Below are 18,931 nucleotides of genomic sequence, written 5' to 3'. Positions count from 1 at the left end.
TTAAACAAACCTATTATTATAACTTTTGCTTATTATTATATTAACGGGTATTGGTTTTTATTAATCTCAACTGTAATCTTTTGGTAACGGCCGGTCCCAACTAAGGAATTGGCTGTTGACGGTCCCAATTTTTAACGTATTTGTTCTCCACGGTCCGCGACTAACAAAATCCTAATGCCGTTACTTGTAGGTCGCCGGAAAAACAATTTTGACCGGACTAGTCACATTTTTTGCCGGTAAACTCAACATGAACAGCACCACCACCAACTGATTCACAATCAACCAGCCACTACCATTTGAGCACCACCATTCGATTCTGACATGGTTCTAGGGTTTCTAAATGTCCGATCTAAGGTTACAAAGATGCTTGGGACGAAAAAGCGTTAGGATTATGTTAGTCGCGGACCGTTGGGAGAACAAATATGTTAAAAGTTGGGACCGTAAACAACCAATTCGTTAGTTGGGACCGGCAACGACCAAAAGATGATAGTTAGGATTAATATAAACCAATACACATTATATTAAATATATACACATAATAATTAATTAAATATATAGATTATGGTAAATAACTATATAATATATATATATATACTATAAATAAAAATTATGATACAAATAAATAGAACAACTGAATAATAAGCGAGTCGAGCATTAGCCAAACTCGAGCATTAGATATAGAGCTCTAAATGAGTTGGGATCGGGCTTGACTAGGCTCGTTAACACCCTTAAACATGTCCCATAAAATGCCATTGGACATCAAGAGCCTTTATAGGAGACTCCCACTATGCATTTTTGTTGTCTTTTTTCATGTTTCATATAGATATTTGTGTTATGTATTGAGGTTAAATGGGGGCTTGCGCGTTCTGCACGAGTTGGTAGGCATAGCAGGTTTCTAGATCACCATTTGATGCATTCTGCAATTGCCTTTAAATACATCTTACCGGCTTAAGCCCAAACTCAATCTTATGTTGGAGCTTTTTTAATAAATGACTTTGACCTTCACGTATCGACTTCGACTAGATTTACAAGCCCAAACAAGCCTATCATATACATAATTTTTACTTTTTGTACCAACTATATATATATACACAAAATAATGAATAATATATACAATCTTTTATATATAACTATAGATAAAATAAAATTTCGAATGATAAACAAGCCAAGATCGAGCTTTAGAAATAGAACTTTAATTGAGCTGAGTACAGGCTTGGCTCGACTCCTTTACACCATTAAACCCAACTTATCAGATGCCATCGGAAAGAATCCTCTATGCATTTTTGGGGTCTTTATTCATGAATCATATAGATATGTATTTTCTGTTTGAGGTTAACGAGAACTTGGTGCGTTCTGCACAAGTCCGTAAGATTACCAAGTTTCTAGATCACCATCATCCTCAACTACTTGGTCAACAGCTGCAACTGACTCGGAAACAGCACCCTTGGCCTTAGGCATTTCCTTATGCTTCCGGGGTTTTTACCAAAAGATGAAGCCATCGACGAGTCATCACTTGGGCCAGGGGCACCAGCAGCCCGGGCTTCACCAAATGTACCTTCAGGTAAATAATCCTGGCCGAGAATACTTGCCCGAGCACCGGAAGCTGGCTTGACCTGCCTGGATAACGAGCCTGTAACTATGATACAGGGCCTGCTCAACCGATAGCTTCTCAAAAGACGGTTTCTCAGAAGTGGTTTCATCATCATCCTTATCATTTTTTATCCATTAGTATTTTGGCATCTATAAGTCAATATGCCGATAATAAGTCAAACCGATAGTTGTTATATTTTGGCATCTTGCACAATCATTTTCATGCGAACTCAACAATACATCAAAGTAACAATTTAACGTAACTATTATTCACAATCAAGCACTCGTTAATCAACAGACATTTATCTGGCTAAACCAACTAGTGACGCAATTGACCCAAACCACACATAGAGCTACTCGAGATCGGTTCACTAAAAGCTCTAACCCAGCCAAGCTTAAGCCCAAACTCAAACTTAGGTTGGAGCACTTTAATATATGAGTTTGAGTTCACAAGCTTCTAGATCACTACTGATGCATTCTGCAATTGCCTTGAAATACATTGCATCAGCTTTTGTAGTTTACTATTTAAATGTATACAAAATACAAACATCAAAAGTATAAAAAGAATGGACACATTCCAGATCAACACATTATAGAAAAAAGTTGTTCAGTAGCATTTCATATCAAAAGCAAAACCTCCCAAATAAAATGGAAACTTAATTCCAGGTCTTAGAAATTGTAATTGAGTTTTTTTTGCCAGTGGATGTTTCCTCTGCAGAGACTTGAAGGATTCCATTGGCATCTATATTGAAGCAAACCTCTAGTTGTGACTTTCTATTTAAACCTAGCGTAAGCCCATAAAGGTCGAAGCTGCCAAGTAATATATTCTCCTTAACTTTGTTGTTCTCACCTTGATACACTGTGATCTTCGTTCCTGTATGGTTGATCTTTGAATAATATATTTCTTTCTTGCAGGTGGGTATGGATGAGTTCTTGGGAATAACTACAGACATGAGATCTTTTCCCAAATCATTATCGACTGCTACTCCTAAGGAAAGAGGAGTGACATCCTGTAAAACAATGTCCCACACCGCTTTATCATTATTTCCATGTAACCTTGCAGCCAAGATTGCTGCACCGAATGCAACAGCCTCATCGCCATTCATGTTCTTGCAAAGTGTCTTCCTATCGAAAAAGTCCTGCAACAATCGTTGTACCTTTGGAATCCTAGTGGACCCGCCAACAACAACCACCTCGTCTACGTTACTCTTCTTTATATGCCCATCAGACAAACACTTTTCCACCAGTTTAATGCATTTCTCAAAGTAACTTGAATTCAGTTCCTCGAATTTCGCTCGACTGATTTTGATGGAAAAGTCAATCCCCTCATACAAGCAGTCGATTTCAATTGAAGCGAATATAGAACACGACAAATCCCTTTTTGCTTTGTCACAAGCAACTTTCAACCTCCCCATTGCTCTAGGATTTCCCTTTATATCCTCCCTGTGTTTTTTCTCAAATTCTTTTACACAGTAACTAACGAGCGTCCTATCAAAATCCTCACCGCCTAAATGAGTGTCACCCCCAACAGCTTTCACATCTATGACACCAGTCTTGCTGACTTTCAAAAGAGATACATCAAAGGTTCCACCGCCCAAATCAAACACCAATACAGTTTTATCATTGTGCCATGTTTGGTCAGCCATATGGTCCAAACCTTAAGCAATTGCAGCAGCAGTAGGCTCGTTTATCAACTGCATCACATTGAGGCCTACGAGTGTTGCTGCTTCCTTTGTTGCCTCTCTTTGATTGTTATTAAAATAAGCAGGAACGGTGATGACAGCATCAGTTACCTCTCTTCCAATAAATGCTTCAGCAAACTGTTTCATCTTCTTGAGAACCATGGCTGATAACTCTTCAGGTGCATATTTCTTCTTTTCACCCATCGACTGAACTACAACAGTTGGCTTCTCTGCAGGCCCTTCAACGATCTTGAAAGGCCACAACTTCATGTCCTTCTGCACTTGAGGATCATGGAATCTGCATCCGATAAAACGCTTCACATCTGTAAATTAAACAATAAACATAAATGAAAGAATTTCAAACAATTGCATATTTGTCTGTAAGGTGAACATATCAGGTTTAATAATGACTTAAACCATTAAAAATAACTCAAAGATTCTTTTATACACATGAACTATTTTTTTAAAGCACTAACGATCTCGGTTTAAGGACAATCTCAAGTCTCAACTGTATATTTTTTCTAAAAAAGATCCAGATTGACCTTTTAAGGGACCAAGCCTTCAAACTTTTATATGTTCAGGATAAATCAGGCCTAGGACCAGGTTCAGGCTAGAACCATCTTAATTCAAAAAATAAATTTAAGCCGAATATCAACTTTCAGGTTTAAACGAGCTTCCTACTGGTCCTAGGACTAGTATTGTGCGCGGTCGGTATACAAAAATAAAATGTAGAATAAGAAGTAAAAAAAGACTTGCCAAAGACAGTGTTGGTAGGGTTCCTAGCAATCTGGTTTTTTGCTCCCTCGCCTACCAATACCTCTGAATCGTTAAAAGCTACAAAAGAAGGGGTGATATTGCTTCCCTGCTCGTTAAGTATGACCTCCACTCGTTTTTTTCCGTCAAACCAAACAGCAGCACACGAGTACGTCGTTCCAAGATCAATACCAATTGCAGCTCCCTTAACTTTTGCAGAGATTTTAACCTGAAAGAAAACGAAACAAAGAATTACTTTCGAATGCAAACCAATATGATGTGTTGAATATCGGTGACACTCTTTCAAAAACGGATGAATTTATATTCAAAACTTGTTTTCTACACATTTAAACTTGAACATGTATATATTTAACCTTTACATTCAAAGGTAACACCTATAAACTGAAGACAGATGAACTAGAATAATATAAATTTAGCAATGACAAGTGTTGAACATATATGGACACAACTCATAAAAATATTTTCAATTTATATCACACTGTAAGTATAGATAATATTTTGTATGTATAAATATATAACGCATGTATGCATGCATTACACATTAAGCTAACACTTGATGAACAAAGCAGTAAAGTACTTTTAGTTCCCAAAATGCATGAAGATGTACTTAAGTTGTGTACTAAACCATAAAAATAAAATGATTCGCTCAGTTCCTATATAAGTACTTAATTAATAATAAACTTTTACACATAAACCTTGGTGTTTGCTTTATATTTGAGCAGTATATAATATATATATATATATATGGTGTTCAACTGAGGAATGAAACCAAAATCAATGGATATATACTTACTTGCTGAAAGCTCTAAAGGACACGGAATTTGATCGATTCCTCACGCTGATTAAAGACAATGGTTAGGGTTTTGAAATATTGAATGAAGTTAACCCAAAGGCTTATCAACAACTTTAAACACGTCCTTATCAGTTTAATTTCAAGATTGTAATTTTTCTTTACGAGATATTGTTTTTATTTTATGATATCTTTCTTCCTTTTTAATCACCAACATGGAGATCCACTTAAGTTGTAGACTAAACCATAAAATAAATAGTAAATAATAATTTTTTACACATAAACCTTGGTGTTTGGTTAATAGTTGGCCTGAATGGTGTTCAAAGTAGAAAGGAAACCAAAACCTTTTAGAAAAGAGAAGACTTTGTATAACTAAATAATAATCAGGTTCTATATATTTCGAAAAAAAAAACAACCAAACGATTTACAATGAAGTGGTAAGTAAGCGGGCAACAAGTTGTGCCGCAACCCCTTTTGGATGGCAAACCCAATCCTACTAAAAACAAAGTTTTGTTCTTATGGCTCGATAAATTGCTATGCACGACTTTCTGAACTCTGTTCAGAAAGTCCACGGCATTCGGAGCTAATATCCAAATGTGTCAAAGGCAAAGGGTATAAACACGTGTTGATTCTCCAAACAGGCTTTCTCGTGTTTAACAACCTTGCCTGATGCCGCCTTCAATGCTGCCTGACATGCTACAAAACCATTGTCCCTGAGCCCAACAAGAGGGGACACTCCTGTGACTGTGAGATCCACACAATATATATCTATATATATATATATATATATATATATATATATATATATATATATATAAACAAAACCGAAAATTTAAATGGGTCAGGTTTAGAATGTTATAAGATTCACAACTTTTAGAATTCGTCCCAAAATAAAAATAAAATTTTAAAAGAAAACAACTAGTGCATGGAGTTGTTAAAAGTTTTAACAAATTTTATATGCATAATTAAATAAAAGGAATAACGTCGATCTTTGAATGACCCAAAAGACGCCACAAATGGGAAATATGACAAAGACACTTATATATAGGATGTATCAACGACGTATCCGCCATGCCCTTATCATACTTCATTTGTCCCATTCATTCCAAGTTTCGAGTTATTGCACACAACTGTACTTATTATGTTTTTCATGCGAGGACTTTGATAATTACGTGTCGACCCATAATTACCTTATCGTCGGATAGTCCACATAATCCGTCCCATTGTGTGGGAAATATATACTATATACCATAAATTTTTATATGAAAATTTGGAAATCAAGAACAATGAACTATAAGAATCAAAATTTACGAAATATATAAACGAATCATTGAGATCAAGGATAAGCGAAAAACTAGGTAAAAAAAATAAATGAAACTATTGATTTTTAAACAAAATAAACGATGTTATTGAAGTTTTATACTAAATATGCGAGATTCTAAGAATACTTAAAATAATAAGAATAACAAATGAAAACGTTAAGGTCATGAACATTAAACGAAACATTGGAGTCGGGAATAACAGAGTAATGTGGCATTGAGCCAACAAAATATAAACATGTAAGTCGATAAAGCATTGGGTTCGAGAGTAAGATAGATAACGAAACTTTAATCTCAAAATATCAAAATAGATTAAATTCTCAGAGTCAATAATGACACGTTAAACAAATAAAAATTTCAAATAAAATATCAATGTGAATAAATGCAACATTGAAATTAAGAATAACAAAGTAAATTGAAACATGTTTGGTAGTGCCCAATCAATCGATTATTCAATTTCACACCCAAACGAGTTAACGAATTCACATGCTTGCTTCTCAACTTATGTTTTGACTTCTGTTTCAAACCACACAAGTCAGAAGTCACACAATGGCCAGAGTGCAATGAAAACTCCGTTTGTTATCGTATACTAAAAATTATTTTATTATTTAATATAATTTTTTACTTTATTTCATTTAACTTAAATTTCTTTTTTAAACTATTTTACCATTTTATCATCACTTTGGTGGGGTGGTTAACTGGTCATTGAGGTTTTTCCTAAATGTTTTCTTCATAAAGAGGTCATGGATTTGAGTCTTGAATTAAGTGTTAGATTGTTCAAAAGAAAAAAAAATTGAATTTAATGGTGCTCAAAAAAATTACAAAATTTAATGTGAACTTAATGTTTTAATTAATATTTTCTTAAATAATAGCATAATTTAAGTTTGGTATATTATTAATTTATTTTTTGGGTTTTCTTATTCACCTATTATAGTTAAATAATTTATAACAAAAAAAAAACAACAAACATAACACTTGTCAAGATACTTTTGTGTATATTAAGGCTTTATATTTTCCCTCTTCAATTGCTATATCGAGTGGCAATACCACACCGGTACTTTACTCATGCTAAAACAAACTTAACCGATACCTATCGAGTTACCGCCATATTTACTGCCTTAAAACACGGGTTAAACCCACTAGTTAGTATATAACCAAAATGAACATACTAATATAAGTCTTTAAACCAAAAATCAAGGTCCATCACTATTAAACATTAAACAATTATAGTGTTTTAAAAAGTAGATAAACCATGTGACATTTTTATACTTATATTTTTAATTTAAGTATAACAGCTTATATTCTCTCTGTGGAATATCATAGATTAAATACACTTTATTGAAAATGACACACACAACAAAAATTGTCAATTTTATTGGTAATGAAGTTAATCAACGCTCTATAAACTTAATTTTTCTACATAAAATCTGATAATCACACCAGTTTATTTATCAAAAAACCTTTTCTTACTTAAACATTAGTACAATTTCAATACAAATATTTTCAGTTAGAAATAATATAAACGTTAAAATATGTTAACGAGAATGACAAAAAATTGCAACGAAAATGAAACTTTAAAAACATATGTAACAAATTTTGGACTAATATAATAAATCTGAATAAATCACAATCACGAAAACCGTAGCTATTTTCTTAAAATTATTACAGTATTTTTTTTAATATTTTGTTGTTTATAAGACTTGAACCCAAGATTCAAAAGACTTCACAATTTAATGTGTTTAAAAGTTTTGTCTTTGCTAGAGCATTTCCAACTGGATTCTCTATATTATATAGACTAGGATATAGCCCGTGTAATACATGGGTGGTTAAAAAAGTATAACAAAAAAGTTAAATTTAATAATATACGTAATAACATGTCTTGTCGTCTCAAAAGCATATTAAAGTATATTTATATGTCTAAAAATTTGTTTAATATAACATATTTTTATCTTATGGATTCATAATAACATACCTTATGGAAGAATGATTTTGTTTTAATAATATAAATAAGTAGATTAAAATTAAATAACTTATTAATTGTAAATTATAATTTTGAAAATTATAATTTTGAAAATTGTTGAGGTGAAATCTTATGTGGATAACTTAATTAAAGGCCATGTAGAACCATGTTGCTTTAATATAATAGTTAGATTAGATTAGTCGTAAGTGGTTGTGAGTGGAGAATATAAACAAACTTTTATTGATAAATAAATTTGCAAAAACACTGTTCACCTTATATAATTTTTAATTTTTTTGAGAAGTAGTTGTGAGTTAAAAAGAGAAAAAAGACATTGTTAAAGGTATAAAAGTCATATTATTTAATTAAAAGAAAATAAAAAAAATATAATATTGATAAGAATGCTTTTAAGTGTTAATAATAAAACCAGAAAAAACAAAATAAAACAAAAGGCTAGTGGCGTATCCGTAAATAAAACCAAGTCGAAGACCAATTATATAACCCCTCCCATTTCCTCCTGTATATAACCCCCCACAATCACTTCATTTCAAACCACTAAACAGAGGTTGAGAGCCTCTACAAATTCTAGTCGTTAAATCGTCAGCAACCGTTGCAATTCTCTCTCTATTACCATCCAATTTGTAATTTGATGCTAAATGAGTCAGTTAGGGTTTAATAATAATAATAACAATAAGGCTACCTTGGTTTACCATGGTGAAGCTTATTTAGGTGAATTGAATGTTATTCCTGTAAAATGATAACAATTTTCAATTCCCAAACAACCAGATTATAATCCACCACATTTCGCCTCTTTCGGTTCTGTTATGCATCTCTTCAGCTTCGGTTTGTTGCAAACTTGAATCGTGTTCGCTTTCGGTTAACCATACATTGCTTGATCTCCACGCCAGTTGCTTTTATGAGCTAAAGGTAGCCGTCCTGGTTAATATTTTATTATTATTATTATTAGGGCTGTAAATGAACCGAGTGAACTGTCCTGCAGGAAGTTTGTTTACGTTTATTTAATAAAATGAACATGAACAATGCTTTATTCGGTTCGTTTACAGCCCCTAATTATTATTATTTTTAGTGCTGTAAACGAACCAAATGTTCAGCAAACGGTTTGTAAAATGTTCTGCATGAAGTTTGTTTACGTTCGTTCGTTTATTAATGAGCATGAACAATGCTTCGTTCGGTTCGGTTCGTTTACAGCCTTAATTATTAGTATTAGTATTATTATTATTATTAATTACTGATTACTGATTAAAGACAGCTGTGGTGTTGATTGGAGATGAAGAAGTGCATTTGGTGGCAATGCCAAGCAAATTAAAGCGGTTTCCGTGTTTCTGGTGTTGTATGGTGCCGGCTGGGCTGTACACCGCGTGTTTAGCGATGTTGAACAAGCGGTGTTTGTCGATCGTGTTTGATCTAGACGAGACGTTGATTGTTGCAAAAACAATGAAGTCGTTTGATGATCAGATTGAGATGTTGAATGGGTGGATTCAGCACGAGTCGGATCCGGTTAGGGTTAGTGGGATGAGTGCTGAGCTTAGAAGATATGTGGAGGATCGGGCGTTGTTGAAGGAGTATGCTGAGAATGATTTTGTTAGTTGTAATGGGCAGAGGTATGAGGTGAAACCGGAGGAAGTTCCTGTTAATGCTGCTGGTAATGACCATGTTATTCGGCCGGTTATTAGATTGCCAGAGAAAAATGTGGTCCTGACTCGGATTAATCCTGAGGTACTGTCAACTGTCATGTATGCATATTGGTAACTCTTATTAGCATTATCTTGATTTTTTCCTTTTTAGCAGTCTGCGATTATATTAGGACAAATGATTTAAGAATTAGGATAAAAGATTGTAACTTGAGTTGTGGATGAATCATTATATTCTGGATGTGTTAGTATGCCCTAGCAAAATGAAATGATTATTATTCGTCTTTTTTTATAATAAAATGATCTGAGTTGTGACCAATTCACTTTATTGTGGAAGAATTAGCCTTACCTAGCAATGTGTTTATTGTGCTTAGATATACATGTATGTATATTGGTAACTCTTGTTAGGATTATGCAGATATTTCCTTTTTAGCAAGAACAAATCATTTAAGAATTAAGATCAAAGATTGTAACTTGAATTGTGAATGAATCATTATAATTTTGGTGCATTATGCCCTAGCAAAATGTAGAATCTGTTGTGGCTAAAGACGAAATGTAATGATTGTTATTCGTCTTTTTATAATAAGATGATCTGAGTTGTGACCATTTCACTTAGCAATATGTTTATAGAAGCTTATTTGGCTAAAGACGAATTAGTAATAATTCTGTTTCGGCTTTATACTGAAGGTTTAACTGAAACAGATTTTATCACATCTTGCATTATCATTAATTTTATTATATAGAGTTGGAAATGGAGTGTCATTAAATGTTTAACTGAAACTGATTGCATTTTTTATTCTTTTTCGTCTTATTATGTGTTGTTTAAGGAAGGTTGAATACAGAGTTCTTGTGTTATATGTGTCTAACTGTCTATGTATAATGTATGTATTCTGTATTCATATGGTTTGTTAGTTGTAAACTTATAATTATAATTTGTTTGCCTATACAGATTCGTGATACCAGTGTGCTTGTTAAGTTAAGACCTGCATGGGAAGATTTGAGAAGCTATTTGATTGCAAAAGGACGCAAACGATTTGAAGTTTTTATCTGCACAATGGCTGAAAGAGATTAAGCGTTGGAAATATGGAGGTTGTTGGATCCCGGGTGCCACCTAATTGCTCCTAAACAATTGTTGAACCGTGTTGTATGTGTCAAATCAGGTGATAGTTTTAACTTTTGAGAAAACTATATAAAATTGTGCATACATGTATTAAAGTTATTTTGTTGAATGTGTAGATGCGCATAAATCTTTGTTGAATGTGTTTAAAGATAGGATTTGTCATCCGCGAATGGCGATGGTGATTGATGATAGGTTAAAAGTTTGAGAAGAAAAAGATCAACCACGAGTTCATGTGGTACCTGCTTTTACTCCTTATTATGCTCCACAAGCAGAGGTATTGTAAAATTATAATGTTTGTTTCTTCATTTGATCTTTTTATATTAATTTACTAATATGAAGTTTTATCTTTAATCAAATTATGAAAGACTGCAAGCGCTGTTCCAGTTCTATGTGTGGCGAGGAACGTTGCTTGTGATGTTAGAGGCGGTTTCTTTAAGTAAGATGGTTGTTTAAATAAGAAAAATATCATATTTACAGTTTACACAATACAATACAATACATTCTTTTATTTGTTATTTACTTATGATTATGATGCGCTGTCCAGAGAATTCGATGAGACTTATTTAAAGAGGGTTTCTGAATATTTTTATGAAGATGAAGTTTTGAATCTACCATCTGCACCGGATGTTTGCAATTACCTAATACCAGAGGTGAGTAAATAATACAAGCGTCCTGATGTCAGACGGAATGATCGGTTCTGAAGTTGTTTGTATAATGAAGTTTATTCATGCCTTTCATTATGCAGTACAGTTATTTTAATTCTTTCATTTTTAACCTTATTCAGGATGCTGGAAACATGGAACTAAAACCTGAAAGATCCCAGTCGGTAGTTCCACTTGCGAGTATCTACGGTCCACCATCGGTTAGATCTACGATGCCTTCTGACAGTAAGTACTCATAAAACATCTTTAGTTTGTCTTTTCATTTTTTTCGTGTTATAACTTAATTCGTTATGTTTCAGAATCCAGCTTACCAGGCCCGATTCAAGCGCCTGGTATATTGAACAAAAAACGAGCTGGTTCTTATCCTCTGCCTCATGGTGCATCGAGTTCTCTCTCTGCAGGGCCTCAACCGCTCGTATCTGAACCAAAGCGTGATGAGGTAACTAATATTAACTACTTCCTAATACTGTCAGTTTGTCACATTTGCTTATCTAGTTTTGTGGTGTTTTCAGGTGTCACATGGTTATAAACCGGTAAAGAGGAATTTTCCACTAGGAGGTCAACAATCAGGTGTTAAAAGACTGACTTTTATGTCCCAACACAAAAGTTAAATCATTGTAATTTTTTTACTGTACTTAATGATGAGGATTATTATAAGTTGGGGAAAAATGTTTTGTGCAGCCGATGCAGGTGTAGCGCATAATCAGCCATCCTTAAATAACACAAGAGGGCCCACTGGTCGCGGAGATACAAACCCGCAACAACCTTCTCTATTCATTGAAGTGCTGCAGAGAATTGGACAGAAATGCAGGTCTAAGGTATTTATCTATATGTTATTCATGATTTCATGTTATATTATGCTTCATGACGTCTTTAACTTTATTTATTTATTTGCAGGTTGAATATAGATCAACTTTTAGTTCCCACCGTGAATGGCGATTTTCTTATGAGGCGAGTGCTGAACCTTTACACCATTTTTTGTTGTTATCTCAACTTTTTTTTTAATAAGTTTCAATTTATGCTAAAATTTCCATTAAAAAAATTCATTTTTTTTAATAATTCATTTTATGTTTAATAATCCATTTTATGTTTCACTGCTTAATGATGCAGGTTTTATTGACGGGTGAGAAAGTAGGGTTTGGGATGGGTAAGACCCGAAAAGATGCTCAACAAAAAGCTGCTGAGAATGCCCTTCGCAGCTTATCTGGTTAGATTTTTTATTAATTAATTTTTTTACTGAAAATAAAACTGTGTCAGGTGATTGTATTTATAAGTTATAAGTTTATAATATATGCTTGTTGTTATGACATTGCAGATAAATACCTCGCATCCCTATTCGCGCGATCTGAAGCTGCACGCAGAGATCTTAATAGCCAGCCCGTTCATGGAGAGCATGGCTTTCTGTGGGAATCGAATTCGGATGAATCTGAGGTGAGAATCAATACATCCTAGTTTTTTGTATTTTCTAAATAGTTATATATTATAATAGGCTAACTTAATTGTATTATGTTTGTACGTAAAATAGTGATCGTGTAGGTTGACTAGACGTTCCTCCTAAGCGAGATAGCTAGTACAGAAGCGAGTCAAGGGAAAGAAGTATTTAGACTTGAAAAGGTCAACTTTCGGTCAACCCCGGGAGCAGCTTAACTTTTGGGGTTTTAAAGCTGTAAATTACTTGTTTTGTGTAGTCATTTGTGTTTGCATACAATGTTAGACATCAAACACACTCATGTTTGTACTCATACATTTATACAAGTTCATCTATGTATAATCATGTGTATGTGCCTGGATTATGTAGGTTTCATATTTTCAAAGTGTCGGTGATAGCTTTCTAAATCTTGTGAATTTCAGATTAATGTATTTCATGTATGAATGAATTCAATAATGAAAACTTCTGCTTTAGAAACGAGACTGAAAACTTCTCATTTGTATCTTAAACACACCAAATAAACTTTTTATATTTAGATTTATAAAATATATTATTACCTTGTTAAGGGGTGTTTGGGATTTCTTATTTTACCTCCTTGTAACTTTTTAATAAGTTTACAAGTTACAAAAGTGTAATTTATTTTTTTTCTCTCACACCAAAAGCAATCCCAAGCATCTTATCATTTTTTTAAAAGTTAATAAGTTATAAGTTGGTGAAAATAAACAATCCCAAACACCCCTTAAATTCTTTTAGGATTCTCAATTTTAAAACAATTATTTATGCCCAACAATCACTTATTACCCTACAATAAAAAATAATTTATATGGTCCGCCCTCATGTTAGAATATTTGACTAATTAAAGGTCAACAATGAGTTATTCAAAGATGACTCATGCCATTGAATAAAGTTTGCTTCAAATAACATACACATGGATTATATTTATTTAAATAGTTGCATCCTAAGACTAGAAGATGCTAGTTTTCTAGCTACTTTCATATTGTTTGTGCTAAAATATATATGCCAAAAATTTAGATGAGGTGACTTCTAAATTTTTTAATAATTTTAAGATATAAAAACAAGATACATTATATATTTATTATAGTTAGATACCATGTGATAGAAGTGGAAAACTATGTCAACTTCATACACATTTTTATCTACAAAAATTAAGTTTAAGAATATACTTCATCTTCATAAATTATCATAATTATCTTTGAATATAATTATAAAACTTTGCCAATAAATTGTGAAACAATTTCATGTATGCAACTTATTGACGTGTCCTTTATAAATGCATAAACGTTACCAAAGTCTCACCTTTTTATGATTCATGTTTAGTAAAGATTAAATACTTATTTAGATGCGTTTTTGAGATCTCTACAACCGTTTATGACGACTCACATAAGAATAGAAGGCGTTTTTGGTGCATACTTTTTTCTATCCTCTAGACAACAATTATTCACATTCACAAAACTTAATTCATAAACTTTTCATGTTCACAAATGCATAACTTTTAAATATACTTGATAAAAAAGTATCTTATGATATTTAAAGCATATCTATGTGTGGCTCTACTTAACATGACTGGACCCCACACCAACCTTCTAGACCATCACACACCTGATTATTTCCAACTTTGATTAATTTTTTATAACATGACTTTCTTTGTATGTTATATATCGCACTCTCCGTTATTTCACTCCGACTCCGACCAAACTATATTATTTTAATCGGACTTACGCTAGCATCAGAGTTTGGTTTGGACATTTCCTCAGAAAATCATCTCTGCCGCCGCTTGACAGTCATTTCAAGCATATCGAATTCATCCTTTCAAATTTTCTAACATATCGAATTCATTCTAAAATTTTTTTTGCACAATCCAAATCATAACCCAACAAGCCCATTTAAAAATTTAATTATTTAACCTAATAAATAAAACCTTTTTAGAGCATGTTTGGGATTGAGTTTGAAAAATGCTTATTGGCTTATTGGTGTTTTCAAAAAACCAATAAGTTAAAAGGTGTTTGACAATCACAAAAATCTTTTTTATTTTAGCTTTTTGAAAGGGTTAAAAATCAGTTTTTCAAAAGCCTCAAATCATAGCTTTTCAAAATGGCTTTTTAAAAAAGCCAATAAACATTTTTCAAACTCAATCCCAAACATGCTTACTTAACACCCAATCTTTTCCTTCATTCGGCCCAAATTTCTTTAACGATTCTCGACAACAGCCCTACATAACACACGGTATACTAAAACCCTCGTAGAGATCGAATTTGAGTCTCTACCGAAAAACCCAGACATGCAATTCCACCTTTGATTAATTAAAACTTTAAAAGTCAATTTCAGCATCCTTCAAATAAAAAACCTTTATAATAAAAACTTTAGCAATCCATTATGCCACATTAATCCAATCAATGAAGACCAAACTTCCGGCCACCAAGCCGGCGGAGCCACGGCGGAGCAACCGCCACCTTCACACCAGATTCCACATCATCACCACCCTGTGTCTGATACTAATAATAATAATATTCACATACACCTTCAACAAAAACACTTTCATTTCAAACATATCATTCAACTTCAACCCAAACTCCACAAATCTTTTGATCAATAACCAAACATTCATCATAAACCAATTAAAATCAACTTCCACTCTTCATAATCCAGTCTTGATCGTCAAAGAACTCATAATTCAAGAACCCAAGAAGCAACATGATCACTTTCTTTACAACTCAAACCAAGAATTCGAAACCCGAGTGTCCGAATTCTTTAAAGGTTGCAAAGTTAGATTTTTCATGACATGGATTTCATCTTCTTTCAAATTCTTTGGGGAACGCGAGTTTCTGGCGGTCGACGCGCTTTTTAAGACGAACCCTGATAGTTGTTTGATGATATTGTCAAACACTATGGATTCTGATCACGGGTTTCAGATATTGAAACCCGTGACAGACCTGGGGTTCAGGGTTCTGGCTATAGAACCTGACTTTAGTTTTTTGTTTGACCACACGCCCGCGAAAATATGGTTTGAGAATATCAAGAACGGTGATCGCGATCCTGGGGGATCCCCTTAGCTCAGAATTTATCGAATTTGATTCGGTTAGTTGTGGTTTATAAATACGGTGGGGTGTATCTCGACACGGATTTTGTCGCGTTACAGGATTTTAGCGGGTTACGCAACTCGATAGGAGCGCAAAGCGCGTCGCACTTGGGCAACTGGACAAGGTTAAACAATGCAGTGTTAATATTTGATAAAAACCATAGTTTGTTATACAATTTTATTGAAGAATTTGCGTTGACTTTTGACGGAAATCGGTGGGGGTATAACGGTCCTTATCTTGTGTCAAGAGTAGTGGAAAGAAAAACAAGGCAAAATGAGTTAAATGTTAGTGTTTTGCCACCGTCTGCGTTTTATCCCGTTGATTGGACAAGAATTGGTGGGTTGTTTAAGCGGCCAGTGAACCGGGCCCACCGGAGGTGGGTGGAAGCTAAGGTGGTGCAACTAAAAGAGTCAAGTTATGGTGTTCATCTTTGGAATAAGCAAAGTAGGAGATTAAGGATTGAAGAAGAGAGTATTATGGCAAGATTGATATTGGAATATTGTGTAGTTTGCAAAAGTTTTAAGAAAAGTCAAAAGACTTTATGAAGAAGAAGAAGAAGAAACTCAATTTTTGGTGGAGTGATTATTTTTCTAGATTCATGATTTTGGTGTAGGTAGGGAGAGTATACTTGTAAAATTTTATATTTTTTTGTTATTTCTTTCTTGAATAAGAAATGTAGGATATGTGCAACATTACAAGATACGTACTTGTATTACTTTCAAAAAAATATTAAATTTTGTGTGACATATGGAAAGGGGAATTAAAAGTTTGTTTTTGTTGTGAATTCAATTAAAAGTTTATAATTATTAGTGTTTTGATATGGTACTGTTGTTGAACTTATAACTTTTGCTAAAGGTGTACAAATTGTTTTCAGGGTCTAAACGTTACGAGTTTGGTCAAATCTGGTCAACATCGAGTTTCGCCTCAAACCGGTACGGCTTGACATGGTTTATAGGGGGCGGGGGGAAGGAGCAGTTTGAGTTGAAACTAAGTTATAACCGGTTCGGTTAAGGTTTAACCAGGTACAAACCGATTACAGTTCTCGATACTTCGATTCAAGTCCGAATCGAGTTCTCTCAAACTTGTTTCCGAAAAGGTTTTCTAAAAAAACAATTTCGGTTCTTATTCGATTTTTTTGTTCACCTTTAACCGTGCCCCACTATAATCGATCCATCATCTAGACAACACAACCGTAATTAAGACTCAAGAGATAATATTTTCTCTCTTTCATTCCGTCACAATAAGAGCCAAAAATAAAAAATAATATTATACTTTTCTTTTCCAAAATTTTATTTTATTTACTTTCACTTCCGTTCTCTTTCCTTTTCCTTCCCAAAAACGATAACAAAACCTAATTCTTAACTTCAGCCGAAACCTAAACCGAAACCGAAATCTAAACTTATAGAAGCTTGGTAATCTGCTAAACGATTTCTTCCGGGTCAACTTGTGCTTCCTAGACACCGAGTCTTTCTTTTCTTCTTGGTGTTCTTGTTCTTTCTGCTCTTCATATTCATCGCGTTCTTGAACAAACCCGTGATCAAATTTAATTATACCCAACCACGGATCATCATGAACCCCACCATCTGAATCACTACCCCATAACGGGATCGTCTTCGTTTCAGGCGATCCACTATACAACTCAAAATGATTACTTAAGCTTGTATGCTCCATATCAAACAACCTTCTCAATGATGTACTTCCTTTCTTCATCAAATTCAATAGCTTATGACTGTGGCTACGATCAAACGATGAGAACGAAGAACGAAAAGCCGCCCTCGATGAAGATAACGAGTACATAGATGATGAAGACGTTGATGTCGATGATGACGTGTTGTATTGATTCTTTTGGTGTTTTAAAAGTTGTCTTATCTTGTCCTTTTGAGCTTCTTTGTTGGTGATGAAGTATGAATCTTCATCTTCTTGTTCTTCTATGATCTCAGACACCATTAATTAATGAAGTTTTAAGGATGAATGATGATGAAAATTTAAGGATGTTTGAAGGGGATAAAATGGAAGAGTGAGGCCGGCAAATGACAAGTGATATAACTATAATAATAATAAATTTATTAATAATCGAGTTTTGTAATGTAGTTATTTGGCCGTCAACTTTATGAACATTCTTTCTTTTGATTTTCGTAATATACAAATCTTGGTTTTTTAAAAAACTTTTATGAGCATAATAGATTATGATATAATTAAAGAACATGGCTAGGTGTATACTACAAGAACATGATGGATTCTATAATTTGTTTATATATTTATTACTTTACATTTATATAACTTGTTTATATATTTATTGTTTATGAGATAAATATGTGATAAATATGGGGAGGCTTCATGAAAAATAAATTTGTAAAAATTACAAAATTTACTAAAAAATAGAGAACACCACTAATAAGTATTAAACAATGTATTCTCATTAATTTTTTTACTAAATATTTATATAAGATAATTATATAATATGATATATTAATAAATATAGAGCTCATGAAGTTACATATTCAAGTGCTACATATATACTATTTTTCAAATTTGTTTAACGTTTCAAATATAATTAGAAAAGGCGAAAAACTTTTTTAGATTGGCTAGTGATGGTTTTCTTGTATCTTTTTGTTTTATCGTGATTATTTCTCCATTGACTAATTAAGAAATAGTTAAGATTATATTAAATTCCAACCTAGTTGAATAGCTTGTTATAAGTGCACTAAACATTAAATTTTTACATACCTTTAAATATGATTATTTTACATTTTTTAAGACAGTGTATCAAATTTGACATGAAGTATATTTAGATTTAAAATTGCAGGTAAACGTTAATGTTTTAAATAACCAATTGAATATCTTTTTTAATTATTTAT

General features: G+C 33.1%; 3 pseudogenes across 1 annotated transcript; 2 read left to right on the top strand and 1 right to left on the bottom strand.

Moving 5' to 3' along the window:
- Window positions 1-2,246: 2,246 nt before the first annotated feature.
- On the bottom strand, window positions 2,247-7,263 carry LOC143542164 (heat shock cognate 70 kDa protein-like; annotated as a pseudogene).
- A 1,505-nt stretch (window positions 7,264-8,768) lies between these two features.
- On the top strand, window positions 8,769-12,998 carry LOC143542163 (RNA polymerase II C-terminal domain phosphatase-like 2; annotated as a pseudogene). Its single transcript, XR_013136859.1, has 13 exons — window positions 8,769-9,039; window positions 9,379-9,849; window positions 10,714-10,924; window positions 11,001-11,158; window positions 11,250-11,320; window positions 11,429-11,534; window positions 11,669-11,771; window positions 11,846-11,985; window positions 12,059-12,116; window positions 12,228-12,364; window positions 12,444-12,497; window positions 12,657-12,753; window positions 12,862-12,998. The product of XR_013136859.1 is annotated as an RNA polymerase II C-terminal domain phosphatase-like 2 (transcript).
- A 2,391-nt stretch (window positions 12,999-15,389) lies between these two features.
- LOC143542162 (uncharacterized) lies at window positions 15,390-16,618 on the top strand (annotated as a pseudogene).
- The last annotated feature ends 2,313 nt before the right edge of the window (window positions 16,619-18,931 follow it).

Source organism: Bidens hawaiensis, unplaced genomic scaffold (genome assembly GCF_021521415.1).
Source record: "Bidens hawaiensis isolate Kalapana, Puna unplaced genomic scaffold, B.hawaiensis_p1.1 tig00012786_1, whole genome shotgun sequence".
Classification (NCBI taxonomy): Eukaryota; Viridiplantae; Streptophyta; class Magnoliopsida; order Asterales; family Asteraceae; genus Bidens; species Bidens hawaiensis.
This window is presented reverse-complemented; position numbering and strand designations above follow the sequence as displayed.